Source organism: Felis catus, chromosome C2, assembly GCF_018350175.1.
Source record: "Felis catus isolate Fca126 chromosome C2, F.catus_Fca126_mat1.0, whole genome shotgun sequence".
Classification (NCBI taxonomy): domain Eukaryota; kingdom Metazoa; phylum Chordata; class Mammalia; order Carnivora; family Felidae; genus Felis; species Felis catus.
The window spans coordinates 97,075,578-97,081,968 of record NC_058376.1 but is presented as its reverse complement, the minus strand read 5'-3'; the positions used below and the strand labels follow the sequence as shown (position 1 = coordinate 97,081,968).

The following is a 6,391-nucleotide window of genomic DNA, read 5'->3' as shown; positions in this document are numbered from 1 at the left end:
GAGCCAGTTTTCTTTGGGACCCTCGACTGACCAGTGTTTTCTGTAACTACCAGCTTTCCCTTGGCACCTTTCTCTGGGTAATTCTCCTCTCCCCCACAATCTCCCCGTACTCTTTGCTCGTCCAAGTTATTGACTTGGCTTAATTTAGTTTGAAGTATGCCACACCACACACATATTTTCTTATGAGGCCATTGGAGGTGGGGTTCTAGTCTGTCCGGTTGAGCTCTAGCAGCCTCTGGCTACAGAGGTTCACCTTCTACTTGATGATCCTTTCAGCAGCCTTAGTACAGAAGAGTTTGCAAACCGGTAGCTGGTAGGTCAAGTCAGCCCAAAGAATTCTTGTTTGGTCCATATAAATTGTTTATATGGATTTAAAGATTGAGAGATTTCATATGAAGTGCACAGTTTCTCTTACCATAGCAAAGGACAACACTCAGGCCTAATCCCTTCTTGTCAACAGTCTTACCCTTGCCCACCATTTACACAGTATAAACAGGTCATTTACGACCAGTGCCTGCTTCACTCATGTATTGGGACAACCATGGGACAACCACATTTGAACAACCACATCATGTACTGAAGTTTTTAATCAAATAGATACGGTTTACGCGTGTGTTGACGGGAGGAAGGATGACATCTAATTTCTTAAGTCATGAAAAGGACTTGGGATATCTGTTTTGATATACAGAGATCTTTCTTAGATTCAGGTAAAAATAGGATAAATTTTCTTCCCATTTTAATAATATGTTTATACAAAAATTCATTTTCTATCAAAGAGAAGCTTTTCTGCAGTTGAAATGCATGATGATGAACTTCTGAATATTTTAAACAAGGTTATAATATGGGTGAATATATTTGCATTGTATTAGGTTGAGTCTGGAAAAATTATATACAAATGTTAAAGAAACTGCACAAAGTGTGTGTGTGTGTGTGTGTGTATGTGTGTGTGTGTGTGTGTGAACTTCCAACGATTCATTCTATTTCTCTATTTTGTTATAAAGTGGTCCCCCTTATCCACAGTTTTGCCTCCCTTGGTTTCAGTTACCCACAGTCAACTATGGTTGGGAAGCAGGTGATCCTTTTTCTGACATAGTATCAGAAGTTCAAGAGTAACCTAACATTACATCACAATGCCTATGTCATTCACCTCACTCCATCTCATCATGTAGGAGTCTTATCGTCTCACATTATCAGGAGAAGGGTGAGTACAGCACAATAAGATATTTTGAGAAAGAGAGAGAGAAAGAGTGAGAGAAAGGCAACATTCACATAACTTTTATTATAGCATATACTTATAATTATTCTACTTTATTATCAGTTATTGTTGTTATTATCTTACTGTGCCAAATTTATAAATTAAACTTTATCATAGGTATATATGCAGAGGAAAAAAACATAGTATACATAGTGTAGGGTTTGGTACTATTCATGGTTCCAGGCATCCACTGGGGGTCATGCAACATATCCCCCACCTATAAGGGGAGACTGCTGTACTTAAGCAGAGTTTTCAGGGCAAACACAGATACACTGTCATAATGTTAAACTACACAGTTTAATCCAACTTCACCACTGATCACTCAAATACCTTTTACAAATATATTGCAAGAACAGCATTTTTGTGTTTGTCTTGCTTTGGTTTTAGTTCTGTACTGCCTAAGTGACCTCTTCTTCTCATCCATCACTTAATCAGGAAATCAAAAAGCAACAAGCTGCAAGACAGACTCTTGTTCAAGATAAACCTTGTGACCTTCTAACAGGTCGCTGAATCTTCTGTGATAGTTCACCTGGCCAAGTGATTTCTTATATGTTGGAACTTATTCATGAGCCAGCAAAGCTCTGGCTGATGTCACAGAACCTGAGAGTACTGCTCATGGCTTCACCTTTAGACTCAGTGGGTCTATTCTGTTTCCTTCTGAAACTCAGTTGAGGCACCATATCTTTAAAACTAAATGTTTCAGATAAACAGGGCCTATTTTTCCTTATGAACATATGCATATCTTCTATTAATCCTAATGAGCTGGGGACATTCAGAAGAGAACAACTGAATAAGGTAATAGTATGGAGTATTTTGCTGAAAAAGAAATGGTTTTTCTGTGGGGTGTATGGGGAAGAAATAGAAAAAAAGAACAAAAAAAAAGACCTTCATGAAGTAAATGGTTTAGAGGTAAAGCTTATAAAATAGGAATGCTTTTATTCCTTTTGTATTTTCTGAGGAAGTTCTGCCTGTGAATCCACAAAGTGGCACAAATACAAATACATCACATATGCCTGCTGTGATTAAATTTCTCTAATTACACAACCATACTTGATACGTGGGACTGATGCATCACCTCTTTTTTTTTTTTCTTCTGTAATCATTGTTATATCCGTGCTCTATAATCAACGTTCATCACAGCTAATTAGAATTTCTTGGTCTGTTGTTTCTGAGATCTGACATTCCTAGAGTTCAACTAAAAAATTCATTTTTAAATATCTCTAGACTCTGGAGCAAAAAAATAATAATAAAAATAATAAATTCTAGAGGCATATTATTCACAAATGGCTTTTTGAAATGTTAATGTACTATGATTTTTTTTATTGAATTTAAATGATTACTCTTGATGTAAGAGACTAAGTCTCACTTACGATCTTAAAGGACTCTCCTGTGATATACAGGTACCTTTCTATTGGTGAAAGTACCTGTCAGTCTTGCTTGTTAGTAAAGATTCTGTGGATTTCTGTATGATACCTGGGGACAGATATTTTTTGTTGTGTTTGATTGCCATTAATGTTGCTTTCTCTGGTAAAAAGAATAGAATGCTGCAGATTCACATCATTCACAAGTTTAGAGCTTTTGTTCATTCTCAAATGCAGTTGTCTTTCAGTGTTTCTAATTATGGACACTTTAAATGCTAAATGATAGTGGTAGGAAAAGCTGGTTAAATTTTAGCAGCCTATTACAACAGATTTAATCTACTTTCCAGATGTTAATTCGAGGCCAGAGCTTTCAACTTGTTGATCTGTTTTGTCATAGGAAATCCTATCATCTCTTGCAACCCCCTCTTAAGGCAATTGTAACCTTTAGAAGTTTGACAGAAGAGTAAACCTAAGTGGAAGTCAGATATTCATTACCCGCTATATCCTACCTTCTTTATTTTGTATTATCCTAGCTTGTTTTCATCATCTACCTTCATCTACATTTTCATTTTCATTTCATTTGTACCTGTACTTTGGACTGAGTCATTCTCTAAAAAACAAACCTGTGCTACTGAGCAGCCATTTTGTTTCCCTCTCCTGAGAAATTCACGGTACATTGGAGGATCTAGGGCTATGAACATATGATTACAATGAATCTGAAAAGATGGATTAGGAAAGAGGTACCATGCTAAGCTGGAAGGGAGAATGAAAAATCTGTGAAACTATTAGGAAAGGCTCTGCAGAATAGGTGATATTTGTGCTGAGACTTGAAGGATACTAATAAAATTTAAATTAAATTAAATTAAATTAAATTAACAAAATTAAATTTAAGGAATGACATTCTCCGTGCTGGGCACTGTTCTAAGCACTTAAAATGTATTAGCTCCTTTAAATCTCCAGAACCCAATGAAGTGCCATATATTATAACCATTTTAAAGGTAAGGAAACCGAGGCACAGAAAAGTTAGCTGACTTGTCCAAAGTCACTGTGGCAGATTTTATTTTCTAAAGATGGCCATAGCAATATCTCTCTTTAAATTTGTTTTTCTTCAATCTTGCCACTCCCACATTAAGAAGGGAAGTCAAATTCCTTTGCTTGAATCTGGTTGGGTTTGGAACTTGCATAAAACGATCAGAATGTGGCAGAAGTGGAACTGAGTGACTTAAAGGCTTGGTCAGGAAAGAAGACACAGCATCCACCTGGATCACTAGAACACTTGTACTGGAGCCTTGAGCTGCCATGTTGTCAGTCCACAGCCCTGAGGCCATCATGTTTTGAGGAAGCTCAAAATAGCTCTAATGAAAGGCCATCTGGAGAAGAGAGAGAGGTGCCTGACCAGCTCCCCGCAGCTCCAGTCCCTCTTTGCTTTTCTGGCTCTATTCACACTGACTGTAGCTCATAAGAGATTTGGAGCCAGTACTTCCTAGCCATGGCTATCCCAAATTCCACTGGAACTGTGAGACAACACAATAATTACTTTTAAGCTACCAAATGTTGAACTGATTTGATACATAGCAACACTATTGGGAACAGTCGCACAGCTAATAAGTTGTGAGCCCTTTATGCATCTTGGAACCATGGCCCAGTTTGTCCGTAACCTCACAGGGAAGGCCCAGCACTGGTAAACGCTGATATAACTTACTCGGAGCCCTGATTGGCCACATTTTGGCCCAATGCCAAGGTTGAGCTGGTTCCTCCAACCCCTGCTAAGACCCCTAAAGCTATTCAGAGCGTGAAATAAATAGTTGAGAGTGTTCAAAATCATAGCTTCAAACAGCTCATAGTTAAGGAAGCTCTGTTGAATGGTTTGGCGGCTACTGAGGTATGGATGTGATTTTATGTTGGCAAGATCATAGACAAGCATGGCATCATTGGCTATAATGTTTGAAAATCAGTCTTTAACATTTGGTTTATTATTTGAGTGTTCTTGGACCATGTGTGATCAGACTGGCATTTGAAACAATAAGATAAGGAATATAATAAACATGGCATCATTGCCCATGATGTTTGAAGAGCAGTCTTTAACCTGTGTTTATATTTGGCTTATTATTTGAGTTTTCTTGGACCATGTGTGATCAGACTGGTATTTGAATACAATAATAATAATTATTATTATTATAGAATTACAAAATAATAATATAACCATGCATTATTATATTATTATTATTATATAATTATATATAACAATAATTATAATAATAATTATTATTATAAGTAGTAGTAGTGAGCCAGAATTTGAACCCATTCTGACTTCAGAGCCACTTTTGCTCTATGCCAGAAAATAAAGCTTGAGAAGATATATGGATATTTTAAGTAAGTGCTTTAACTAAAACCTCCATGTTGTGTGATGTGTTGGAAATCTCACCTTCATCAATATTCTGAGGGTTAGGAAATGTTTTTGCATAATGAGTTTTTTCTTTTATGGTTGAAAATCAAATGAGGGAAGAATAAGAGAATGTTTGATGGGGTCATAAGCACATCAACTATCATAATTGTAAAAGGTGACTGTTCAGTGATTGGGTAGATATATGTTGCATCATCTGAGTAATGACTTCCAACCATGTTAAAATGACATGGCAGTTTAGATGGGGAGGTGGAGGGTAATTTAGATGAATATTTTAATGAGGCAATAATTTCTTAGTAGGCAGCTTAGAGTGGAGAAGACTGAAACTACTTTGGAGCCAGAAAGCTTATGTTTCAGTGAGCATGAGTTTCAACCTTGTCTTTAGTTAATTTATAGCAACTTGTTGAATTATATCTCCCATACTAGCCAGTAAGCTTATTTAGCATGAGAATGAAAGTTTATTTTGAAAAATAATAATAATGGGTTTGATCTCTGGATCCTTTGGCCCCAGCATAAAGAAGACATTCAATAAACACTTAGTAAGTGAATGACTGTATAATACAGTATTGTTAACTATCATTCACCATGCTGTGCATTGGATCTCTAGAACTGACTTGTCTTATAGAACTGAAACTGTGCTCTTTGACCAACATCTCATTTTGTATCCCCTTCTCTTCCTGGCAACCAACCACTATTCTACTCTCTGCTTCAGCGAATTTGATTATTTTAGATTCCATGTTAAAAGTGAGATCATACAGTATTTGTCTTTTTGTGTCTGGCTTATTTCACTTAACATAATGTCCTCCAGTTTCATCCATGTTGTTGCAAATGGCAGGATTTCCTTTTTTGGTTTTAAGGCTGAATAATATCCCATTGTGTATATATACTACATTTTCTTTGCCCATCTGTCCATTGGTGAACATTTAAGCTATTTCCATGTCTTGGCTGTGGTCATTAATGCTGTAATGAACATGGGAATATAGATACCTCTTTGAGACTCAGATTTCATTTCCCACCCAGAAGTAGAATTGCTAGAATTATATGTTATTTCTATTATTAATTTTTTGAAGAACTCCATACCATATTTTCATAATGGCTATACTAATTTACATTTCCCCCAATAGTGGTTCCCTTTTCTCCACATCCACTTCAACACTTGTTATCTTTTGTCTTTTTTATAATTGTGATTCTAATAAGTATGAATGATATCTCATTGTGGTTTTGATTTGCATTTTTCCTGATAATCAGTGATACTGAGAACACTTTCACATACCTATTGGCCATTGTATGTCTTCTTTTGAAAAATGTCTATTTAGGTCCTTTGCCCATTTTAAAAATTGAGTTATTTCATTTCTTTGCTATTGAGTTGTA

At 36.2% G+C, this 6,391-nt stretch overlaps 1 pseudogene; it reads left to right on the top strand.

The window, feature by feature from the left end:
- The first annotated feature begins 3,498 nt into the window (after nt 1–3,498).
- On the top strand, nt 3,499–4,812 carry LOC123380037 (annotated as a pseudogene).
- Nucleotides 4,813–6,391: the final 1,579 nt, after the last annotated feature.